The sequence below is a fragment of the Suncus etruscus genome, chromosome 6, assembly GCF_024139225.1.
Source record: "Suncus etruscus isolate mSunEtr1 chromosome 6, mSunEtr1.pri.cur, whole genome shotgun sequence".
Taxonomy (NCBI): Eukaryota; Metazoa; Chordata; class Mammalia; order Eulipotyphla; family Soricidae; genus Suncus; species Suncus etruscus.
Genome location: NC_064853.1, coordinates 21,565,909 through 21,592,286, shown reverse-complemented (window position 1 = coordinate 21,592,286; position 26,378 = coordinate 21,565,909). Strand labels below are relative to the sequence as shown.

The 26,378-nt window shown below is 40.9% G+C and overlaps 1 protein-coding gene and 1 non-coding gene across 2 annotated transcripts in view; both read right to left on the bottom strand.

Annotated features, from left to right (window-relative positions):
* The window catches only part of DAB1 (DAB adaptor protein 1), a 406,846-nt gene that overhangs the window by 33,153 nt on the left and 347,315 nt on the right, over positions 1 to 26,378 (bottom strand). The window lies entirely within an intron of this gene.
* On the bottom strand, positions 7,514 to 7,618 carry LOC126012344 (U6 spliceosomal RNA). Its single transcript, XR_007496856.1, has one exon. It is a non-coding gene; the product is annotated as a U6 spliceosomal RNA (small nuclear RNA).

The window sequence follows — 26,378 nt, the reverse complement described above, 5'->3', positions numbered from 1 at the left end:
GATTGAAATTTATTTTGAGAGCCACACAGGGCACGCACTGACAGAGGCTAGGAGCAGAGTCCTGACTCCTGGAGTGGCCACCTGGCACACAGAAGAGACAAATTAAAAGTGGAACGAGCCACATGTGGCTTGCAAGCCGCAGGTTGCCAACCACTGTCTTAGAGAATAATGGAACTGAGCTCCTTCTGCACAAGTATCAGCTATTGGACCAGAGTAGAGGACCAGATGCTGGGAAGACACTTCATTTTCCCATTCTGTTGCCTGAATTTTCATGGAATGACAGAATTACAGACATTATGGAAGGGAGACTCACTGGGGTGGTAAAACAAGGTGTGACCTCAGGTCCTTTGCAAATCCCCCCACCCCATCCTCAAAGTGACTTTTTCTTTACTCCCATGTTTTACTCACAGTTTTCAGGACACAGATTAGAGCATTGTACTTTCATTTCTGGGAAATGATACCTAAGTAAGTTAGTTTAGAATCCTAGACATCACCTGGAAGAGCTTCTATGATACTCTTCTGATTAGATCAGTGTTTCTCAACCTTAGGAGTCCTAGGGTGGGGACAGGGAGTTGCTGATTTGGGTATCCAAGCATAGAGATAGTAAAAGGGCTGAATTGTGGTCCAACCACAAAAGTGAATCTTTGAAAGTTCTTGTAACTCATTTGTAGCCAAGGTTAAAAACTCATCCTCAGAGGCTTTCCAAGCACCTTGAATTCAGAAACGCTAAAAACTGTTATCTTCAGCTAACCAAACTAAATGAAATTGGGTGCAAACTAATCTGTCTATTCCAGAGTATGCTGGGATAGGACTGCAAACCAGCAAATCAACCGAGTTGATTGACAAACACAACGTGCTATATTTTTATTTTTAGGGGTACTGGGGTACACCTGAGTCTCTGGATCATATGCCTGAGAACTCAATGTAGTGTGCTATACTCCTTTTCCTGCCCTCTGCATGCCACACTATGCTAGAGCAGAAGTTTCCGAGTCTCCTGCTCAATTGTACCTCTAGCAAAAGCCAAGAGCTTGAGAGATAGACATGCCACTTCTCCCGTACTCTTTCTTTTCTCCTCCTGCCCCCCCTCACACACACATACACAGACTTTATCTCAGAGCCCTTTTACCACACCTTGTGATCTAGAACCAGACCAGATACCTACACCAGGTCATATCCAGCAAAATGAGCATCTCTGATCAAATGGCCATTCTGCCAGCTATAGAGAGTGATGGGGAAGGCATGAGAATGGTGGATACAGTCACCCCGAATAAGCACAGCCCTCATTCAGCATGAGCCTAAGGCCTTACCTTTGTTGCCTCACAAATCTCATCATAGTCCATGAGCAGATTCCTGTTCTGTAAACACAAGGCATGAACTTAGGAGCATGAAATGAAGGATGAGGATGGTGGGAAACACACATGAACCCGCTCCTCCTTACCGGGATGGCTGCAGCAAACCGTTCTTCAAAGTCCTCAAATGGATGGACATTCTGCAAGTGGAAGGGGTGATGGATGGTGAAGTGGATGGTGCACTACAACATGGACTGATGAGCTCAATGACGATGCTACTCGGGGTATATGCAGCTATTTAGCAAGCAGGGTAGGATGGGTGGGAGGGGTGAAAGAGAGTGGCTACACATAGCCCAGAAAATGTTTCCAGCATCAGCAGAGGAGAAAGTGGGCCAACTTAGGGAGCCTGGGCAGGAGAGTCAGCTCTGTGTTCACCTTCCTGCAAGTTCAAGCTTACCTGGCCAGCCTTGACCCAGCAACCATGTAGAATAGAGTATTTGCCTGGGGACAGGCACACCCAGCTGTCCTTCTGACTTACTCTGGACCTGCACTCTTGGTGGGGTTCAGGGAACTATATGTAGTGCCTAAGATCAAACTCACATTAATCACTAATTGATTAATTAATCATTAATTGGTGCAAGGCAAGCACCAATACACTGTCCTATCTCTTTGACTCCCTCAAATATATTTCTTGATGCAGTTTGACAACAGTTCATTTTCTCAAGAACTTTGTACATGTTCCCTCTCTACATGTGTTTGTGATAGGCCTCATTTCTATAAGTGCCTGTTTGCCAAATTTCTCAAATTTAGTGGAGAACTGCCTCTTTCAGAGAGCTATCCTTTATTAACTGAGCTATGGGTCTATCATCTATGTGGATTATACTCAGGGCTCCCTGAAGCTGAAACCACATGATATCTGTTCACAAATTCTGAGCAATTCAGACTAGCTGGACTACCCCAAACAGAGAAGTCTATATCTATTTACACATACTTCAAAAGTAGATGATGGCTGACCAAATCTGTTTAGTTAAGCTTAATTTTATTATTTACATAAATAAAGAACCATGCTCAACTACTCTAAGATTTTTGTCTTAGCATTTGTTTGGGGGACATATCATAAGTCTCCACAAGAGAAAAGACTCCCTACTCCCACAGTAAATAGTCACAGATTACAAATAAGTATCATAACCCTCTGAGATTTCCAGCCATCGTCCTTATGAAATGCATTATTTTCTGTCTTCTGAAGCCTCATTCAGTTTCCGCATTGCAAGCTTGCCCAAGCTTTTCTCTTTGGAGTTTGAACTGATCAATCTAATAATTAGCCCAGGAACACCAACACACTTTACCCACTAGTCCTAAAAAGGAATGTAGCCCATTTTGTGCCAAGCTTCCTCTGCCTGCACCTTGTCATGAACCCAACATGATTGCATCTCTACACACCATATCTCCCAAGTCGTTCTCTGGATTGCTTACAGACCCATGTAGCCAATTTCTCTGTTTGCAATTTCTATGGCTGCTGGTTCAACTGCTGCCTCTCTCAGGTTTTCTACTTTGCAATGCTTACAAAAATCATAAGAATCACTCACATTACAAAGAAAGGATTTAGAGGCATGTGTTTCACTGACCATGAGTTGATTTAGAGCTGCAAGACTGGCATTCATGGGATGATTTCCATGTGTCAACACATGAACACACAATATGGTATGTCAATCTTCCCACCACTGTGACTCCATTTTAGTTATTATATGTGGACAGAAAAGAGAGTATCCTTTTCTGATTTTTGAGGACTTCCGGCTGGCCATGGGGGATTGGAGACACTATGTCCCAATAGTCCCAAATAATTCCCTCATTTTTCAGACATTGCATCTACCCTGTCTTTAGGAAAATGTCAGTTATATTCTTGGTGACAGTAGTTGGGCACATAGGAAGCTGGAATAGGCCCTATCACATAGTCCAGTGATATGCCTCCTCTCTCTATCACAATTTCACCAATTCATCCAATGAATTCCTCAAGAGAGCCAGAGACCTAAATAATAGTAACCATAATAATAATTGCTATTATTATTGTTGTTGTAGTTGTTGTTGTTCCTATTTGGCCAGAAGTAAGATCCAATATTCACTTAAGAGACCCTATGGTGTGGCCCCAAAGGTTTTGTCATCACAGCCTTTCTAAAGTCACACCCTTCCAAGGATTTATAGCAGAGTTCCTACCAACCAGCTCTGGGTCATAACTTTTAATAAAAACATTTTTTAGTGTCCAAAATCTCATTACATCTGTCCGATATAAAAAGCAAATGGCTTCAGAGCATGATAGATGAATTAAATAAATTTGAAAAACAGCCTGTGGTAGCGTCTCATAAAAGAACACCGCCATGGAGGGAGAATGCGGGGAAACACACCTACGTTGGCCCGAGCCTGTCATTTCTTGGTGACTGAAGAGATAGCCTTTGGGGACACATGAGGAAATTGCTGGAATTAAGATGAAGCCTGGTTGGAGCATGGTACTGAGTGTCTCCAGAGCCACCTGGATGTGGACTGATACTTGAAAGTGTCACATATGTGCCTATGTGATATGAGCTCTTATTCACTCCTCTTTAGGGCACTTAAGCTAAAACCCCTCTTGGACTTCCTGAAGAACTCACTGAGCTATGTGTGTGCAAGTCTTATTTGTAATTTAGTGCACTGTAGCTTCTATGATAATTTTTGCTTATTTTGCAAGGCATATGCTATGATTTTCAAGATTATAAACTCTTCTTTAATGATCTGTGAGAAGAAAAACAATTTTGTGGGAAACTCTCTAAAAACTTGCCCTGCCTGAGCATACAGACCAGTTCTATGTCAAACTGAGGCTGATAGCCACTAGAAGGACTCCGCCCATTTTCAGCATATTTTTATTTATTTATATATTTTTTTGCTTAATCTTTTTACCCCATTCTATTGCTTTTCTTTCTTTCAAACAAAACCACATAACTCGATTTATCTAGCTTAGCCTCTCAAATAGAGGGAGAAACAAGGGAGGACACCAGGACGAAACAGATGTATGATCACTGATAGTAAGCTAGACAAAGAGGGGACCACCTACTCTAACAGCCCAGGGGGTAATGGTGAGGGATATGGGTTGCAGAAAGGGAACGGGGAAGGGGGGAGGACAAATTTGGTGGTGGGTATTTCCCTGATTCAATGTTAATATGTACCTAAAATACTAATGTGAAAGATATATAAGCCACTATGATCAAAATAAAAATTAAAAAAATATGTTAGAACATGAAAAAAACAGGTACCCAATAATTTCTGGTTTCAGTCTGAGTCCAATCTAACCTGATCTCCCTTCTCCTTCTCATCTTGTTTATAGCTGAGACTTGCTTATCTTTCCAAGAAATCCCTCGGTTTTGGTTTTTTCAATGACTTTCCTTATTTCTCAGAGCTCCTTGTCATCCTCCAAGCCACACTTTAGTAGCCAGTTTGGAATTCTTTCAGCCAGGGCTACTTTCTCCAGGCTGATTTTCACAGAAACATGTGTATCCCTTAGTCTCATTATATTCCCCCACTTCTACTGTATCCACAGAAACTTTTAGAGTTTCAGTTTCTTTTCCTTTAAAAAATATTGGGGAGGGGCCGCAGGTACATAATTCAGTAGAAAAATTACGTCTTGCATGTGGGAGACCCCGAGTTTCATCACCAACATCATTAGCTATGTTCCTCAGAAAGGCAGAAAAATACATACATTTAACATTATCATATATCACACCTGCAGCTTAGTGTTATTTTCTTATCTTTTTTTTTGGGGGGGGGGGCACACTGGTGGTGCTCAGGGGTTACTCCTGCTCTGCTCAGAAATAGCTCCTGGCAGGCACGGGGGACCATATGGGACACCGGAATTCGAACCAACCACCTTAGTTCCTGGATCGGCTGTTTGCAAGGCAAACGCCGCTGTGCTATCTCTCTGGGCCCTAGTGTTATTTTCTAAAGCCAAACATGACATACAATTCATTCATGCCTGAAACTTTAAGGAATAGGACTGCAGATAGGAGGTCTGACAGTGTGGTTTGCACCCAGGTCCAGCCTCAGTTGCCAGGATAAAACTGACAGAAAGTAATTATCTGCCCATCATCTCCTGTTAGAGTAATGAGGACATGACTTTCTAATACTTTCACTCAGATGCAAGTTACTCTTGCAGAAATGACAGTGACTGAGATGAGTCTGGGAGTGAACATATCAGAAAGAGAAACACTTGGTTAAAGCCACAATTCAGAAGTCAGTGGGGTCCTAGCCCCTGGATGCACAGAGATCTACCAGTAGAGAGTGGGATTCAATTGGTTTAGAGGAGTCAAAGAGATTCCTAATATGTATCCAGACTTGCAAATTATGGTACTGGGGCAGGAACAATGAGTGAAAATCCCCCTGCGAGAATTGGAGGCATCTAGATTCATTACAGAATTGATTAATTTCTTCCACCAGCAGTCACTGTATGCTTTCACATGCCTGCTTTAGCTGGGTACCGAGCTGGGTACTGAAATGAAGCCTCTATACTTTGGGTGTCTCTAAAGCTCCCAGCAGAATGAATTTAGAGAATGACTCTAGCTGGAATGTAAAAAGGGAGTAGGTTAGGGAGCACATAGTTCTAAATGTAAAATGTATATATCATGCATGAGGCTTAGTATTATGGTTTTTGTTTAGGTAAAACTTGACATAAGATTCAAGAGATTTCAAGAGAATGAACTGGATGACCCACTCGGAAAGCTCAGGATCAATAATGAACTAAAGTGGTATATCCCTCCACCAAGATGGGGGAGATGCAGGGACCTCAAGTTGCCAGGCATTTGGATGCATATCCATTTCTCACCAGAGATTTTTTTTACAAGGAATGAAGCTGATTCCTTTTGAGAGTATCTAAGAATTTATGCTCTCTATTACCTTTAGCCAAGAGTAAAGAGCTCATTTAGTCATTCTTGATAGAGAAAAGAAACTGAAAAGCAAAAGGAAGGCTGGAGTTAAAATACAAAATAGAAACTAGGATATTGATAAGTGATTTCACCCATAGTATAAGGTCAAATAGAACTTTATGTGAAGATGGAAATTTCTATAGTTGCAATTTCCAATATGGTAGCCAGGAATAACAGGTGTTAACTGAGCACCACAGGTTCAGCTACATTATGAGTCAGGTTTAAATTTTATGTAATTCAAATATAATTTTATTTATTCAATTGAGAGAGCTACATATATCTAGTGACTATCAAGTAAAACAGATCTTGATAGAAAAAAATGTTGACTGAAATGCTTTTTAGACCAAGATATATTCCTTCCTTATATATTCCATTATTTTAAAGTATAATCTATATTACATTGACTGGAAATGAGAAATTTCTATGTCTAGACAGTTTATTGAAATCAAATTGTTTACAGACACAGCAGCCTTCTGTTTGTAAAATGATCTTTCATTGTGGGGGTTAAGCTAGAGACAAATAAGTGATTTTTTAAATTTATTTTTAATATTTGAATCATAACTATAGTTGCTGGTGGTGAAGGGGTGAAGGGACACTAAGAGAGGTGCTCCTGACAGTGCTCTTGGAACCATAAAATGCTTCAAATTGGACTCAGGGTTTCTATATGCAAAGTCTTTATACTTTCCCTAGTCTATTTATGGGACACTTTAAAAGGCAATTAAGATGCATGTTTCCAGTCGAAATCCATGAAAAATCACCATCATTTCAGTGAAACAGAATCCCATTTAATGTCAAAATGTGCCAGGTCTACTGTGAGGAGAGGCTCTGGACTCAATGCATTATTGAACAGAGAAAATGGAGCTACTTCTAAGATTTGTTTTTGTAATGCTTGAAAAGTTGCCTCTATTCAAGTTGGGCCTTATTTTAGAAGCAAATAAACAATAAAGGAGGTTCCCTAAACTTTCTCCAGAAAGTTAAAGCAGAAAGAAACACTTAAAGCTTATTATAAAACATACATTTTCCCTTGACGTGTGCATAAGTATATCTTTCAAAAAAATCCCTGGATGACAAAACAATAACATCTGATTTTCTAAAACGTATCAATCCTTAAAACAGTATTATTCCCCATCAATGAATCTTTATTTTTATTTACTATAATTTTTAGTGAAGCAAGTAGTTTTTATTAAAATAAATTTAGAGAGATGTGGAGGAAAAGTAATGAAAATTACAGATTCAAAAGAGAAGCTAGCTCTTTCAGCATGGGAAACCCTTCTACTTTTTTTTAATAGGTAAATTCATAAATTTGCATGTCATCTTTGCATAGGGGCCATGCTAATCTTCTCTTTATTGTTCCAATTTTAGTACATGTGCTGCCAAAGTGAGCATGAAACCCTTCTTTTGAATAGTAAATACACTTCATATGAGATAGAATCTTCATATCAATCTAGCATATTTTCTTTGGGGGAGCATGCTTGGTGCTGCTCAGGGCTTACTTCTGGGACTGTGCTCAGGACTCAGTTTTGGAGATATATAGTACTGGGGACAGAACCTAGGTCCACTGCATGCAAAGCAAATATCCTATCCTCTGCACTGTCATTCCAGCTCTGCCTCATCTATAATTAAAAATGGAGTTCAGTATGGTTAGTTTTAGGCATCAGAAAGTCCCTAAAATTAATCAGCTTTCATACTGTATCTTGACACCAGTTAAATAGTGATTTTTTTCACCATCTTGACCCATTTCTGTGCTTATTTCACCTCCTATTAAGTGGGAGCATTGGTATCTGTCTTTCTGTGATTGGCTTATCCTCAATTTCAGCCATATGCTCACCTAAGGATGACCACTTTCATAGGGCTGAGTAATATGCCATTGCATGCACATATTTTTCTTTATTTACTCATCTATCAAAGATGCTTTATGTTTCTTAACACACAAGAAGAAAGTTAAAAGTGGGAATTTGAGGGGTCAAAGAGATGGTACAGAAGGTCAGGCATTTGCCTTGTACGAGCTTGACAAGTGTTTGATCCCTGGCATTCCAAATAGTCCCCTGAGCCTTCTCGGAGTAATTTCTAAGCATAGAACCAGGAGTAATCCTGAGTGCTGCTGGGTGTGTCTCAAAAAATGAGAGAGAGAACTTGAGTGTAAAGAATTTTATGGAGCTTTATTCAGGTGTTTTGGAGAAAAGCCAAGATAGCAAGATGATCTGAATTTAAAAGATATAGAGAAGCAACAGAAGACTGACTCTGCAGTTCTGAGCATCTCAACTTTAATTACAAGTTCAGGAAACCAATCTCCTTGCCTTTGGAAACAATGGAAACTTAGAAAAATGAAAATTCGAGTAGAAACAGGATGGAAAAAGTAAGAGAGGTCAGAGAAAGCAACTTCAGGTCAATCACAGCCTCACTGGCATTTCTTTGGTGACATTTCCTATTCTTTTAAGTGTTTTCTTTTCTGCAAAAATAGGGTCAAATGCTTACAGAGTGGAATTGCTGGGAGAAATCTATGGGAAGGCAAGATATATGGGAAAAGAATTAGCACAAGTGGCAGAGCAGATTTCCATTGGTTGTCAATACCCTTTCTAAAATCACCAAAATAATAAGTAGGATAGAAGGGAGAGATGGGGAAAGGGGAGAAAAAGAGGAGTAAGAGGTGGCAGGAGAGTGTTATCCCTCCATCTTTCTGTCTATCTCACCTGGAGGGTGAGACCCTCCCACAGCTGGGAGGGGTCTGTGATTGGTAATTTAAGGAGTTGTGGGGGAGGTGGGGGAGAGGAGAGGCAGATATAGCAAGGAGAGATCAGACAGGATGAATGCAGAGCAGCAGGAAAGAGGCTGCTTAGCTTAGAGGCCATGTGAAAAAAAGCACATGGCGATCAGGGCCTTGAAATACAGCTATATTTCTCCTGAAACTTCAACTGACTGTGTGTGAATCATTTCTTCATCATCACCCTGCACCAACAGACCCACGGGCCAAAGGGGCTGCAGTTGCTGGGCCTACCTGAGAAAGACCTCACCTCCATCCATCACACTAGGACTCTATAATTAATCATTAATACAACAGGAGAGAATTTAGGAGATAGGTAAAATGAGAGAGGTAGAGGGAAAGAGACAGAGAGAAAGAGAAGAAGAGAGAAGTCATAATAGGGATTAAAAAAGGAAGGAGGGAGGAGGATAAGGAATAACAGGAAAAGGGAGACATGAAAAGGAGGGAAGGATAAAGGAATGAAGGAATATAAGAATGGAGGTAGGGATGGAGGAAGGAGGAAAGAAAGAGAAGAGTGATAAAGGAAGGGGAAGGAAGAAAGGAAGAAAAGTAGAAAAGAAGGGGCCGAAGAGATAGCACAGCAGTAGGGTGTTTGCCTTGCAAGCAGTCACCCCCCACCCCGTGCCTGGCAGCCTCCCAGAAGCAATTTCTGAGCACAGAGCCAGAAGTAACCCCTCAGCGCCGCTGGGTGTGGCCCAATAACCCTAATAAAAAAAGGAGAAAAGAAGTGTTAAGAGGGTGGGAGGAAGGAAGGAAAAGAAAAAGGAAGGCAGAACAGAGGAATAGAGGTAGAGAAGTAGTAAAGAGGAGGGAGGGAGAGAGAGAGGAAGGAAAGAAAGAAGGGCAGAAGCAAGAGAGAGAAGGATACAGAGGGAAGGAGAAAGAAAGGAAGGGAGAGATGTCTTTCTGTTTAACCTTCTCTTTTGTATAAACAGACATATTCTCCTAATCACTTTTATTTTCTTCATGTAAGCTAACTGTTGAGATATATATGCTTTAGGAGAACAAAGATGAATAATAGTTTCCCAAGCAATCAACAAGTTTACTCACATGGTGAAAGAATTACTTGCCAAACAGAGACTCTGTGTCTCAATGGTGGTTCTGAGTGCTCAGCATTCAAAAGCATGCATATATGTGCATACACAAGCACACACACTATCAAAGGCTTGGCATTTGCTATCAAATTCCAGAAAGATATTCTGCCACTCTATTGTTTGATCAGATGAGGCTTTGCAATCAGACCAAATGACCCCAGTTCTACTGTCAAAGAAATACTGCAGAGATGTGCCAGATAAATGTACAAGAACAGAAACATGCTCTACGTATGCCCTTTCTGATACCGGAATGGTCTTTTCATTTGACTTCTTCAAATCATTCCCACTAAAATCATGCATCATGGTTCAAAGGTAATAGATAATCTGAATCATTCCTCAGGACTCAATCTCTAGCTAGTATCTGATCTTATCACCTTCCCCCTGAGTTGTCAGCTTATGGAGAAGTGATTGTATCCAAGACTTTAAGGCTGTCGATCTCAATATATCAAAAAACTTTTAATACCCTCAAGTCCATTATTTCTTTACCTTCTGATTTCCATGAGGGCCACCAGATCTAACTAGATGCTAAGCCCCCCAAACATACCAGTTACTCAGGATCCCTCTCTCTTCCACTTAATGAATGTAAGTTCATTCATCAAAATGTGCTTATTATAAGTCTAGACTGTTTCTCCCTGTTTGCCTTTCTCCATCCTCTTTCCCATAATTCCATTAAGTCTTATTTCTGCTTAAACCCCCATTGTCTCTCATGAAACTTGGAAAAAATTCAAGTTGCCTTTTAGGTGCTTCCTATGTCTGAATTCATCTCCCACACTCTTGCCCTTCCCAGTATGTTCTGGTAAACAACAGTCTTGTTTCTGTTCTGCATGGAACTGGGAACATTCCTGTACCCGGACCTGTGCACTTGCCTTCTCCCTCCTACACATATGCTGGATGCCATTCACGCATAGGGCAGAACTGACTCTGGTTTCCCCTTCCTTAAGACACTTTCTCAGATTATTTACTGGATACAATAGCTGCTCTCTGTTCTTTTCACTTCCCCCATGTTTGGGATAGTGGCTAGCAGTTAGGCTCTAGACTCTGTTCCTTGTTTGTTGGTAGTCTTCTCCTAGGAGTGTGAGCGGTTCTACCTTGTATAGATCCTGTGTGTAGTTTTGTGTTTGATACATATAGACATTAGACAGTGCTTGTAGGATGGAGAACATGAAGAAATAAGGCAAAAGTGATGAGAGATTGAGTCTCCTTCATTCTTAAGGACTACAGAAGCTCTATAATAATTTTTAAAAGTGAAAACTTTGCCCATGCTACAGCAGAGATGATCAATCGTCACTTTGATCTCAGAGCTCTGGTTTTGACTCCTTATCCCATTTTATATCTGTTGCTGGAACTCTATTTCTGAAACCCATGTAGTTGGGATAAGATGGCATAACCAAACACCCTCAAGGTCAGACATGGACATTCCAAGGACAGATCTTCTTCACTCACATGTCTCCTATGTCTGTACTATAAAATGTCTTTTTAATTAAGACACCATGTTAAAACACAATTGTTTCAGACATATAATGTTCTAACACCAATCCCCCTTTCCAGGCCAGAGTGGTGGCGCTAGAGTAAGGCATCTGCCTTGCAAGCATTAGCCTAAGACAGATAGTGGTTCAATCCCCTGGCATCCCATATGGCCCGAAGCCAGGAGCTATTTCTGAGCACATAGATGGGAGTAACCCCTGAGCATCAACTGGTGTGGTTCAAAAACAAAAAACAAAAAATCAATCACTCTTTCCAATTATTCTTTCCTCCACCATTGTTCCCTCCCACCCCCAACCTGCCCTCCCCTTGGAAAATATATAACAAGTTTACTTCATATTACTTGCTCCAATAAAACTTAAAAGAATGGCAAAAGAATTATCAGAAAATAAATCAATAAAAGTGCATTTGTGATGAATGATTGCTACATGTTTTTAACCTTTCTTAATGTAGTAGAGGATAACTATATGCACCATTAGTGAATACTATATTCAATGCTACACATTGGGAAGTTTGTCCTGTCCTTTAAAGAAGCTCTTTTAATGCCTCTTATAAAACTGGTTTAAAGGCTATAAATTCCCCAAGCTGTTCCCTGTCCAAGAAGCTCTGTAGAATGACTTCAAATATAAATGATATGAATATGAATGATAATACAGCTGAGAATTTTCTGGGTGAGGTGTTCATTTCACTGAATTTTGGTACTATATATCTCCATGCTCTTCTGACTTGTGGAGTTTCATCTGACACCTTTGATACTCTTTTTAATTAAAAGTAATCAATACATTTCTGGCTAGGTCACAAGTGGTTATGATCATCATTGCTAGTCTTGAGAAATAATATAAAATGCCTTAATGTACAAATATCTATGATAATTCTTCTAGACTGCATCCAACTTGCCTTAAGAAATGGAGGTTTGGGGTTGGAGCTGGAGCGGTGGCACAAGCGGTAGGGCATTTGCCTTGCACACTAACTTAGGACTAACTGCAGTTCGATCCCCCAAAATCCCATGTGGACCCCCATGCCAGGAGAAGTTTCTGAGAAGATAGCCAGGAGTAACTCCTCAGCATCACCAGGTGTGGCCCAAATAGCAAAAAAAAAAAAGAAAAGAAAAAAAGAAAGAAAGAAAAAGTAAAAGAAAAAAGAAAAAAAGAAAGAAAATAGAGGTTTCTCAAGATATTAATAATAGATCTTCCATATGCTCCAGTTCTACTCTCACATATAAACACTACTTTGAAAGTATATTGATACCTATGCTCATTTCAACATTATTTATAATAGTTAAGACATAAAAATAGTCAAGACTAAAATGTTTATCAGTAGGTGACTATGAAGATATGGTATGGCTTATGCCATTAATGGGATATTACTCAGCTGTTATAATTAAGATATTCTCTCTGTCCTTTTTCCTTTTAGACACTATACTCTCCACTACTGTTAATGAGTGGGTACCATGCATAACACTTTATCTCTGTTAAACACACAGTTATTGTACAGAGTGATTAGTTCAAACTATCATTGTTATAGTGGTCCCTTCTCTCCATTAACTGCAAAGCTCCACTATTTGCAGCAAATTTCCGACTAGGCTCTGGTGCTACTGGCCCTTATCTATATTGTCTCATATTATATTTTTTCTTATATCCCACAAATAAGTAAAATTATTCTCTGTTTGTCTCTGTCCCTCTAACTCATTTAACTCAGTGTAATATTCTTCATATCCATCCATGTATAAATAAATTTCATGACTTCACTTTATCTAGCAGTTACACCAGACAGTGCATTCTAAGGTTATTTCATATGTAAACATGCAAAATATCACAACAGATGTCTTGTCTTCAGAGGAAGAACTGAAGACAACTGCCCAACATCACAAAGCAGAGATATAATCTTTACCAAAGTGGATTGGCTTGGCATATTTACTCTTATCCACAGTGGTAGAGTGAAGGCAAAGGCATCAGGTGGACTGTTTTGTAGAGTAGGATAAAAGGTAATGTTTCTGGAAGAAATTTTCATTAGTGGACAGCTTAGTAGCCTGATTTGCCCCAACCTTACCCTAATATTCCAGGAAAAACCAAGGTCAGATCCCCTGGGAATGTTATCCTTTATATATTCACCAAAACTAGCTCTACAATGATGACTAGAATTTCCCTGGTAATCTATAGAAATAGTAGCAGCAGTGACAACACAGAAACAATCTGAAAGACAACGCTAGGAGAATGAGGAAAAAACATAAACCAATAAGGGAAGGTAGAGAGTTAGTCTTGAGATGACAGCGTGTGTCACAGGAGGAAGGAAGGAAGAATAATGGTGGAGATAAGGACAGCTACTCACCTGCTGGAGGGAACAAAATCAGTGTTCATGAACTCTATGAAAGTTGGGACATGGAGAGTATTGTAAAAAGGAAGAGAGTGTCACCTTGACACTCTTTTATATAAGTCAGAAAAGCAGTAGTCTTATCCTTCTGAATCAGATTTGACTTTCCTTTCTCATTAGCATCTTAATCTCCATTTTCTTGCTCATAAAATGGAGAATCTGAGTTGGTGAATACGTAAACAAGATACAGCGAGTCCTATGTCAGAATCCATTGGAAAATATTTGTAAATTCTCTACTGTATAAATATACAGGAGCCGAACTAAAGCAAATCTATAGAAGGGAGGAGAAGTGCTTGGGAAGTTGCACATTTTTAAGTGTCAGAGAAGATTGGTGGGCAATTTGGTCTTAAAGAATTCTGAAACTAGAAGCCAACCAAGCAATGTGCCTACACTCAGGCCCCAGTAAAGAATCAGTTAATGGTTTCTGAGTTCTCTCCTTTCAAAGTCAGTGCAAAAGTCAGCGTGTAAGGGTTGGGCCTGCCATCAACGTATAGTTCCTTATTCTCCATGACCATTCATTTATCTCTTTCTCCTTTTAAAAAAAAAAAAACCTGTTTGTTCATTATTCTTCTGCATCCACTAATAAAGGCAGTTTGGGAGAAAGAAAGAGCCTCCACATGATGATTTATCCAGAAAAGCTGAATTACTGTACCAAGAGAGAAAGAGTGTCAGCGTCAATGGATATTTATGGGGAAAATGTATATGAGAGCTCTGCTCATTAGTGTTGCTGTAGTTAAGGTTCTGTGAATGTTAATGATCTGTAGAAGAGGAATAATGATAGATTCACAGCGGCAGCAGTAGTTAACAGATACCCCTGAATCACATTTTCTTGCCCTGCAACAGATCTCCAAATAAGGTGATTTATGCCTTGGGAGAAAGGAGCAAGTGGGCATCAGGGCACCTGCCTGATGTCCTGGAAGCTGCCCTCTCATTGCTTCACTACAACAAGTGCGACTGGAAAAGAAAATTAGGAATTGAGATGAAAAGTTGCCTCGAACCTTCTGTTCCAAATCTCACCTCATTCTGGTCTTCGAGATAGTGGGGTACAGAGACATGTGTGTCCACTGGCTTTGGGAAGGTTGGCCCTGTATCTTCCTGTATTTATGTAACTGTTTTGCAACTGTCCTTGAGCAATTGGTTTATTTTATTTTATTTTGTTTTTTGGTCACACCTGGCAGAGCTCAGGGGTTACTCCTGGCTGTATGCTCAGAAATTGCTCCTGGCAGGCTCAGGAGACAATATGGGATGCCGGGATTCGAACCACCATCCTTCTGCATGCAAGGCAAACACCCTATCTCCATGCTATCTCTCCAGTCCCTTCCTTGGGTAATTGTTAATTGCCACAATCCTTTTGCTTTCCATTTGGATGCCAAGCTGAGTGGCATTCGGGAACATTCAAACAGATTTTTAATAAGACCTCTTCTAGCTGTGCTAAGGGGGTGGATCACTTCTCTGATCAGCAATATCCATTGGGTTAAGAGATAGCCCCATCATACAGTTGCTCAGACAGTGCAGTAGGAGACGATCACCATCCCAGGCTTGGTGGGTGCTCATCATCTCTGAGTTGGCACCTTTTTGTCCCTCTCCCATAATTGTGGCTCACCTTGTTGATTCCGCCTTGTCCTGTACTCTGAGATTTATTTGATCTTACACAATTGTTTGGGCATGAGGAACTAAAGGCACTTTTAGTCTTTTCTCTACCCTAAAAGTAGCTTAATATCTGGGTCATGCTTTACTGGTGTGATGGACAGAATATGTGTTGTGTTCTATGTGTTGTAGGCAGCACATCCTTTGATTATATAATATCTCTGAATAATAACAATAAATAACTTGGAGCACTATGTGCTTTAATAATAGCAAAAAATAATAACGAAAAATTGATTGGGTACTAACTAGGTGCTGTTCTAAATGGCTCACATGTAGTACATTACTCAATTCCTCAAAAAAACTCTCAGAGGTAGAGATTATCATTATTATTCTCACCTGACAGAAGAAATCATCTTGACCCAGAACACTTTAACTGACCAGTTCATGTTTATACTACTGGTAATTGAGTGAAGAACATTTCAAGCCCACAGAGTCAGTCTTCCAGGCTCACACTTTGAGCTGTAACACCATCTTCCCTTTAACACATAGCTACTCTTTTCATCACACCACAAACCTAGATCTACTCCTTTCCACAGAGCCCAAGGAATTTGCTCTTTTCATATTGCTAACTGATAATAAGGCAAAATCCAAATCTGCCTTCTGTTGAAAATGTTCCTATGTGTGATCTTGAGGACCACCTGAGACCATAACCTGTGTCATACAGTTGATGAGTGGAAGCTCCCTTGCCCTGCAAGTTGTATCTCTGCTGTTTTTGCAGGCTCCTGAAGAGGTCCCACACCTGTATCCACGGATTTAATCACAGATTTAATCCACAGATTTAATCACGTATCTCATGGCAGATAGGGTACAGCATCTCCAAGTCCTAACACTCCACTTTTCCCACCTATGGAATCCCTTGGCAGGTTCCTTTGGCTGATTTTTACATTACCCTCTCTAAATGACTTTCCTTCCAGAAACTTCTATCCTTCTGAGTGACTAAGAAAGCATAATGGGAGGGTTCCGGGTGATTACACCTTGGAGTTGCAAGTTGGCTTCAACCAATTTTCTCTTTTGTATATTTGTATAGAAGGTTACTGGGCCTGCTTTGTATAAGTGAAGACTGCTGAACTGGATGAAAAGAGTGAAGCTCATCCCCACCGAGAGACCATTCAAGCAGTAAGCATTTTAGTAGTGAGATGGACTGATTATGGTTTTATACAGAAGTGAGTTTTGCCCATGTGCAACAAAGAAAATAGGACACCAGACAACTGCTTCTGGAACCTTCTCTCTCCATTCCACTTTTCCATTTGTGGAAAGCAGTTTCAGGCACATTTCACATTGAGCTGACTAATTCTGTGGAATTCCTTTCATGACATTACCCAGCCTCACATGAAAGAGGCAGAGAGCATCCTGTGATGAAAGGCTACTGCCCAATGCAAGCATGAACTAACAACAGAGATGAAGAGAAAGGGTCTTTGGATAGAACCTGGATATAGCTGATGAAAAGGATGATGCACAGACATGCTTAGAAGACAGAGATTTAGAACAGTCTATAAGCAAATAGCAATTATCCAAGTAGACAGGATGGATATTGGGTATAGTTTCCTGACCTCCTACAGCTTACCACCTTGAAGGTCAATTAGATCTCATCTATATTCTGAACCCTACATTAGCAAGGTATTTCCAGGTCTATCATAGACATCCACAAGATCTAGTTAGTACACAATCTCCTTACCCTTGCTTTGAACAACAGAGATTCTCACATTCCTGCCCTTTTTATTATTTGTCCTCAAGCCTATTCTTCCTCTTCCCCTGCTGTAAGGGGAAGATCTTTATAACCTACATGGTCAAGCTTCCTTGACTTCCTTGACTTCTGCTTGGTGCAGGCCAAAGGTAGATAGAGTTTGGAAATAGGCTGAGAAAAAAGAAGCAGTGACTTTCTTACTTTCTTTTTAGTTTGTTGTTTTTTGTCCACACTCTGTGATGATTAGGACTCACCCATAGTTCTGCACTCAAGGATCACTCTTCGTGGGCTTGCGGTACTGGTGCAAGAAAGTGCACAACCCACTATTACTCCAGCCATTAGCAGTGACTTTCTTAATGCATCATTTCAGGAAAATTAAGTAGTGGTAGAGCCTAGTCTGGGATTTTTACCTTGTACTAATCAGCCCTTTATCCATAGTTCCATTGCCACTGAGCAGCTCCCTCTAAAGTCCTAGTATCTATTGGAAGTCTCTTTTAGGTTCTGCTTATGCTCACTTTTTCTCTGAGTCATTATCGTCCAGCAATAGGGACCATTTTCCACCTAAATTGAACTATCCCATTTCCTTTGCTTGGCTTGCTTAGTCTTGTAACTCATGCCCCATGTGGAATCCCCTTTATTTAATTATTTCTGATATAGGCTCCATCCAACTTGATATACAAAGATGCCCCTTACCTTTACAAGGACCTCTCTTCCTGTTACAGGCCACCAAATTGAGGCAGAGGATTAGAAATCTAGAAGAGTTCACTCTATTTCCTAAAAGTTCTAGTGGCTTCCCAACCAACTAGGCTCCTCTATATCACACTGCAGGTTCTTAACTGCTCAGGCTGGTTCCTTCGGCATCAACATAGTTCTTCCCAGTGTGGTTTGTCACTTTGAATGCCTTCAAAATCATATTACTCTCCTCAAATATTGTTACTTCCCTTATCCAGTGCCAACCCTCCATCTTTCAGTACTATATTAAAGTCTCTCACTGAAGAAGAGCTCATAAACCCTCTCAGCAAAACTCCTCACTTCCCTTGTCCTGTTGCATCTGTGACATAACCTCTGTCTTGATAGTAACTGTGCTTATTTTCTATATCAGTCTTCTTCTTGAGACCACTATGTTTTAGAAGCAGCCAGTCTTACTTATTCTCCATTCCTAAATTAATAGAATAATGCCTGCTATGTAGAAGATTCTTAGTATATCTTTGCCAAACGATTATGTATATAACCTAGTGAATATAAGTGATACATGAATAAGTGAATAAATGTAAAGGAACTCATAAGAAGTATCTCTATAAGAAAAACAATGGGATCATGAAAATAATGAAATTGTGTCAATTGTGAGCATGGAATTTGAATGCACAGGTTAGGGAATGTTCTTGGCTAATCCAGAGAGACAACAGTAAATCTTATTTATACTATTCATTTTAAAATTTAGGATTCTATTATACAATGATCCTTGTCAACTATAGCTAAAAGAAAGCCTACCTATGCAATATTATAAATGGCCATCTTCACTTTGAATCATTCATGGGACTCCACAGACTTAGATTCCTTTCCATCACTTCGGAACAGTCTTATCTTGTATGACATCTATGTTAAGTGTTTTTGCGATAATTATAATTTCTCTACAATGTGGTGCTTAATGAGGAAATGAAACTGACAAATGTTCAGACTAGATTCAATCCAATTATCCAACATCTTGATCCAGATTTCAAACTGGAAGGAGAGCCCATTGCTAAATTATGAATGAAAATTTATTTGCCATGAAGAATGGGGATTGAAGGGTAGGGTACCATGGTCCAGAGAATTCCTGCCACTTTCCACTAACAGACAGATGTGTTCTACAATTGTAGCAGAAAATTAAATGCAGGGTAAGGATTTAATAGCCAACCCAGTACTGCCTATTGGAAAAATGAGAAGCTTTCTGGTCTCCAAGTATGGACAGCTTTCATAAGGATTTGTTCTGTGGGGATAAAAAAATGCCTTTTTAAGGTGAGAAGAAAGCACTGTTCTGGGCATAGAGAAATTTTCCACAAAAGCCTTCTGGGGAACATGCTTGCATTGAATTAAAGGAGGGGAGAAATTGTCCTGCCTTGAGGTCCCAGGCTGTGTTCTATGGACTCTAGAGACTAATGCCAGGTGTAGACAGAACAGAATGCTAACTCTAATTAGGTAAACAAATAAAAAAACCCTGCATTTTATTTTTCTGTTAGAGGTGGAGTTTTGGATTGGGGTTTGTGTGGGTACCTGAGCCTGAAAAACTTGGGGTTCAAATTTTGGCTCTGGTCTTAATCGGTGTTGTGATCATAAGGAAACCAACTCTAGAACCTGCCCCCTAGGGCTATGACACTTTCAAAAAAGAAAAGAAAGAAAGAAAGAAAAAGAAAGAAAAGAAAGAAAGAAAGAAAGAAAGAAAGAAAGAAAGAAAGAAAGAAAGAAAGAAAGAAAGAAAGAAAGAAAGAAAGAAAGAAAGAAAGAAAGAAAGAAAGAAAGAAAGAAAGAAAGAAAGAAAGAAAGAAAGAAAGAAAGAAAGAAAGAAAGAAAGAAAGAAAGAAAGAAAGAAAGAAAGAGAAAGAAAGAAAGAAAGAAAGAAAGAAAGAAAGAAAGAAAGAAAGAAAGAAAGAAAGAAAGAAAGAAAGAAAGAAAGAAAGAAAGAAAGGAAAGAAAGAAAGAAAGAAAGAAAGAAAGAAAGAAAGAAAGAAAGAAAGAAAGAAAGAAAGAAAGAAAGAAAGAAAGAGTAAGGCAGCCCAGACCAGAGCTCAATGCACAGAGCAGTGCACAGAGCAGACCTGCTGCTTTCCCACAGCTGAGGTTGTTTGAGACAACAGCCATCTGGCTAGTGGCCTGACTCTAATCAACAAAGACAGAGAATGAATGGAGTCTGGGATTTTGAGTCCAACCATGCAGACTCTGATCATTTTGATCTGTCCATTTAGGACAGACCTGACAAACCTCAAATACCATTTTTAAGTTTTCCAGTGGAATGCATTTTCTAAGCACTCAGCTTCTCCACATGCTGGGGACTGACCTCAGGACAAGTGTACAACACACCAGAGGGAGCTTCAGAGTAGGAAGCTTTAAAGGCAGGGTGACAAGGATGAAGATAGAAACAAGGCCTGGGGAGAGAACATGGGTCTGGCAGCTGAGAGCTTAAGAGCAAGGACATAATAAACATAGGAGCACTGAAACAGGAAAGCTCTCAGATAACTTCAGAATCCTTTTCAGACCTGTTCCTCTGATGCTTGCTTACACCAAGAGACAGAGATGTCTGAGCTACTGCACACTTCCTTTGCAAAATTTGCTCAGGAGGTAGAATTTGTCTTAGGTTTGCCAGATTGAATCTTTGTTGTCATAAAGATATGGATATATCTCTTACAAACCAACCCATAGAAGGAGAAAATAGTCCCATCTCATTCTTCTCTCTGTACTCTGCAGGGTCTGGGAAAAAGAAGCCCTTCTTTTCGTCATTAAAGATGGGTTTCCCCTCCCTTTCAGAGTCTTCTCCCAGGTTAGAGTTGCCACTGGCAGAGGACAAAAATCATTTCCATTTTGCAGTTCAGGAAAAGGAATCTCTAAAAGTCAACGTGATTGACAAAGATCACAGCCAACAGGAGGAATGGCTCTCAGGGGATCTGCTCGTCCCTCTCAGTTTTTGAATTCATATTTCATCACAAGAAACTTCATGGCAAATTCCCCCTCATTAACTTGACAATCTGTGTCCTATCTATTTATCACTATGCTAGACTTTCCAGAATCTCTCTTTTGCAAGGTCTTTCACAAAAGGTTCTGCTAAATTCTAATGACTGGTTTTTACTGATAATTATGGAATCTTTTATGCCTAATACAACAACTGCATAAAAGGTTCTTTAGCTGGGCAATTAAAAGGAGGAAAGATAAAATATCTTTTACAGCAGCAAAGGGATTACAGAGGAGACGCATGAAGTGTTTTCCATGACGAGTCCTGCCAAGGTTAGAGTTACGTGTCCTCAAAACAGAAGACTGTGAAAATGAAGTCACAGCCAAGTTCAGTGTTGTGAGCTGTCCAGGCTGACCACAGGGAGCTCATCTGGGTACATACACTACTCCCCAGAGGGCTCCTGGTACAAGTCACAGCCTGCTCAGTGGCTGACAGTGTAAAGAGCACTGAATTATAAATGAGGTAATGGGGGTGCTTAGTACTCACCTCCCTTACCATTTCAGAGATGTGAGGTTCTGACAGCCCCAAAGAGGCCAGGCTCTTTGTCCAAAGAACATAAGCTGCATTAACAGCTGGCAGAGAGGAAGATGGCAGGTATTTCTTTTTGGTATGAGTTGGGAACTGATGATAAATGATTGAATGCTGAGTGCCATCTTAGGGGGTATAAAGTATAGGAGCTTCAATGATTAGCCCAGCTATTTGATACAAACTTCTGTGACATTTTTTATGTGTGTGGTGGGGTAGGTGAGGGAGTGTACAATCAGTGGTTCCTCAGGCATCACTCCTGGCTCTGTGCTTGGGGATTATTCTAGGTGGTTCTCAGGAGACAAAATGTCATGCTAGGAATCAAAACCTGGGTCAGTTATATACCAGGTAGTCACCTTCTCCACTCTACTATCTCACTAACCCCAAATTCTCATCTTTTTTTTTTTTTTTGGTTTTTGGGTCACACCCAGCAGCACTCAGGGGCTACTCTGGCTCTATGCTCAAAAGTCGTCCCAGGCAGGCTCTGGGGACCATATGGGATGCTGGGATTCTAACCACCGTCCATTTACATGTAAGGCAAACACCCTATCGCTGTGCTATCTCTCCGGCCCATAACTTTTATAACTTATTCAAGTTATCATTGTAATTTTCATAACTTATGCAAACCCTTTGCATAAACTGATACACGGAGATGGGTGAGACCCATAAAAATTAATTCATAGTGAAGTCTAAATTCTGCTGCCTGACAGCGATGTGACCTGCACACCTTCCTGAGGATATCTCTGTCCAGGAAAAGTGCTTTAGGCTCTAGGATAATGGTTTGAGAACTGAGACATAGGCTTCAAGGCATACTCAAATTTATTTACATGTGCCTGGGTCCTTTTTATTTTATAAGAAAATGAGTCAATGTTAAAACCTCAAAGAGATCAGAAATCCTAAGAAGAATTACTTTAGATATAATGATGATTCAAAGGAATTCCTGTTCTCAAGAAGCACATACAAAATAAAATGTAGGAAAAGCAATATTAAGGGCTCACAGCTTGTGAATTCTCACTTCATACTGAGCACAACACGAATTATCACCTTTTCAGGTCTTATGTCTCTGCACAGACTCACCAAGGCAGGTACTATCATTTGCCCTGAGCCATGGACTGTTAGGAACTCCCAAGCCCAATATCTCATGCTAACCCATTAGGAAGAAATAATAATCCATGCTGATATTTTCAGAGAGACACATAGAAGCCATCACCTAGAATACTTGCCCACCAATTGCCAGCTCAGTGAGAGCTTTTGGCTGGTCCACTGCTTGTACTAGCCACACATGGAAATGTTTTCACACAACTGAATCCACCTCTAGTTTATAGAAGGGTTTATAGAAATGCCTCCTTTCACCCTCTAAACAAAGCATTAGAAAAAGCATGGCTGTCTTTATAGATGTTTAACTTTGATTCTTAGAGCAATAAAAAGTGATTTGAAGACATTCTTGGGGGGATTGCTGTTTGACAATTTTTCCCAATGGTGAGCTCATATTAGTCTCTAACTGGGGCTTCTTTGTATACCAGGACACATAGATGAAGAAATCAGGTGGTAGCCAGAGTTCCTTCCCTCTTTGGGATGAAACTGTTAACCCCACTCCCAGGAAGTTGTTACATATACAGTGCAGTAGTACTGTCTGTCTTTTCTGTGAAGGAGTAGGCTGGGAGGTGCAAACTGGGACAACCTGACCTGGTCAATGCACATGAGACTGACTGAGGCAAAGTGAACTGGCAAAAAGGTGTAAAAGAAGAAGCCTCGAGGGCAACTAAATTCCCTTTGGTGACCAAGGTCAGTGGGGTCAACTTTCCAGTACTTCCACTATTTCTACTTCAAAACCTGTTTTTGCAAGTTAGGTTCAGGAACCCCTCTTTGGAAGATGCCAACATTTGGGGCACACAGGCTAGGAGAAGACTCCTTAGAGAAGCTATGAGCCAGACTACTGAGCCTTCTTCTCTTAAATGTGTGCTTTTGTGCTTAACAAGCAGCCTCTCTGAACAGGAATCACCTCTCTGATGGTGATTTTGAAAGTTCTACACCTTTGTGCATTAGAAGACACTTAGAAGCCATACAGACACTCCAGACCAAATATAGTCCAAGCAAAAACCTTAGTACCTATGCTTAATAACCATTCTTTTTGGAGTCAAACAAAAACAATGAATTCCCAGAAAACACCAGGTAAATGTTAAGGTATTTCTAGAACATTCTTCCATGGAGAAAATAACTTAGACACTTACTAAAAAAAATTTTTTTTTTTTGGTTTTTGGGTCACACCCAATGACACTCAGGGGTTACTCCTGGCTATGCGCTCAGAAATAGCTACTGGCTTGGGGGACCATATGGGACACAAGGCAAATGCCCTACTGCTGCACAATCGATCCAGCCCCTATCAAATATTTTTTAAAACTTTGTTGTTGTTGTTGTTGTTGTCATAAATGGCAGGACCTCACACATTCAAAGCAAGTGCTTTACTGCTGGGACCCATGCCCAGACTAATAGTTCAAGTGTAGCTATTTTACATCCAACTTCCACAGAACAGGCCCTAGTAGGCTTGTTCTGGTAATACAAGGCTTTCATACAGCTTCTGGAAGCAGCAGGGAAGAATTCTAACAATGGGTTGGAAGAGTTATTCATAAAAGAAATGATTTGGGGGGTGGGGTATTGTGCTGCCACTTTCCGAGCAGGAGTCCAGGAAGTCTTGGGAGAATACAAAGCTAGAGCTCAGCTGAGAGGAGAGTGAGGGTATGGGGTATGGAGGAGACTGTCAACTTATGGAAATTCAGCAAGTGAAGAGAGCTGGACCCAGTGGAAACAGATGAGAGATACAGGCAGAGGCAGTCCAGAGCTAAGCCAGAATGTTCCTTTCTTCTCAGAGCTATGAACTCTGGGGAGAGTATAACCAGGCTAGTTAATGCACTCAGAAAACCTACATGCCACTCAGAACCTCTTCCTCACCAGCTACACTGTGAAACCCAGGTCAATCCAATCGAATTGAAGAACACTGGGTCATAAAGACCAGACAGGATGGAATTAACTAGCATCCCAACAACTTGACATTCAGGCTATAAGGAGAAAAATAGTTGTGTCATACCTACATTATTTGCAGCACATGGATTTTTGAAATGTGGGCTCTTGAAACAAGGCCAATATTGCATTGTTAATTTTCATTCAAACTCACAGTTACTGGGGTTCAGAAGCAGTACATAGGGCTAGATGATGGGTCCAGGATGCTGGCAGAGTAAGAGAGACTAGCAGTTAAGGGACACTCTTAGGAAAGGGAAATGGTGGAGTGGGGAGTATGAACAAGAAGATCTTAGTGGAAACCCAGTGGAAGTGGGTTTGGGAGGGTCCTCAGGGGCTCCTGTTAATAATCTCTGTTATTATGACACAACTATTTTTCTCCTTATAGCCTGATTGTCAAGTTGTTGGGATGCTAGTTAATTCCATCCTATCTGGTCTTTATGACCCAGTGTTCTTCAATTCGATTTGATTGACCTGAGTGTCATGTAGGTTTTCTGAGTGCATTAACTAGCCTGGTTATTTAGGTTGGAACCATCTTCCCCATCCCTCCCAGAGTCTTTTGGACATGAAATCTCTCAAGTGCCTGTACAGTTGCAGGGATGGGGTGCTCAGGTTCACCCCTGAACAGCTCTGCCCCACAGGAAGATCTGCTAGAGGTAGAAGATAATGAGATTATCTCAGCCCATGAGCAAGCGAGCTGACACTCAGAGTAATATCCACCACAGCAAAGTCCCCTTAGTCACATTTCCTTTTTTCCAAGTCTGACATGTCCAGGTCCTTCGGTGGCTTCTGGGGTATGAGGGTTCAAAGCCCCTGAATCACAATGAAACATGCTGATATGCAGGCTGGAGCCTATATACTGCTCTAGACTGAGACAGGCAGAGCCAGAGTGCTTGAGACCCAGCAGGATCCATGTCTCAGTGCTCTCACACAGCACTGAGATGATGGGATGACTTCTGACTTGCTACCTGGCTATTTGGTGCACAGCCTTGTGACCATGGTCAGTCAACATTCTGGTTTTGGAATGTAGACAAAAGCCCTTCGAGTGCTATGAGCCCTATGAGTGCTACCTACATTACCTGTAGGTCGAGGCTTCACAGTGATTAGGGGCAGGGGCTTGTTACTCCCTTCCCCCAACTTCCTGTTTTGTTCACCTTGAGAGGCAGACCTGCCCACATTTGGGAGGGGTCTTTGGCTTCCTGTTTTGCTCACCAGGAGGATAAAGGAGAGATTCATGAGGGGGTGGGAAAGAGGTTTTCAGCAAGAGAGGTGGCTGGCAGAAAGAGGGAGATGCCAGGGCAGATGACAAGAGCCTGCTTAAAAGGTTAAAAGCTTAGGAGCCACACATAGTGGCTAGGGCCTTCATAAAGCTGATGTCTCCTGAAACCTGACTACATGTGGATGATTCCCTCACTGACACTTTGAGACCACCGACTGAAGGGAGTTGCAGTCTCATGGCCTGGGCCGGCAGAGAAAGGCCTCTCTATCATCCATCCATCTCACCATCATCCACCACTCTCAAGGACTTTATAATGAATATGTTTTTCAACAGGGCTGACCACAGAGCTAGAAACTGGCCTTGCAGCCTCCAGTTACCAGGAGTTCTACCAGCAGAAGCAGTAAACCCCTGGTTGTCTCTGTCAGATCACTCACCTGATGCTCTTTCCCATAGTGCTCTGCTCTTAGTACACTGCAGGACTCTGGTCTTCCCTTCAACTGTCCTTCTAGTGGTTGGCAATAGTCATTTCACATGAGAAACACAGCTTACTCCCAGGATTCAGACACCCATCTTGACCAGGTTAGGTCACTGGACTCAGGCCTCATTACCTTCAAACTTGACGCTCTGAAGCTTGATTCTATGACAC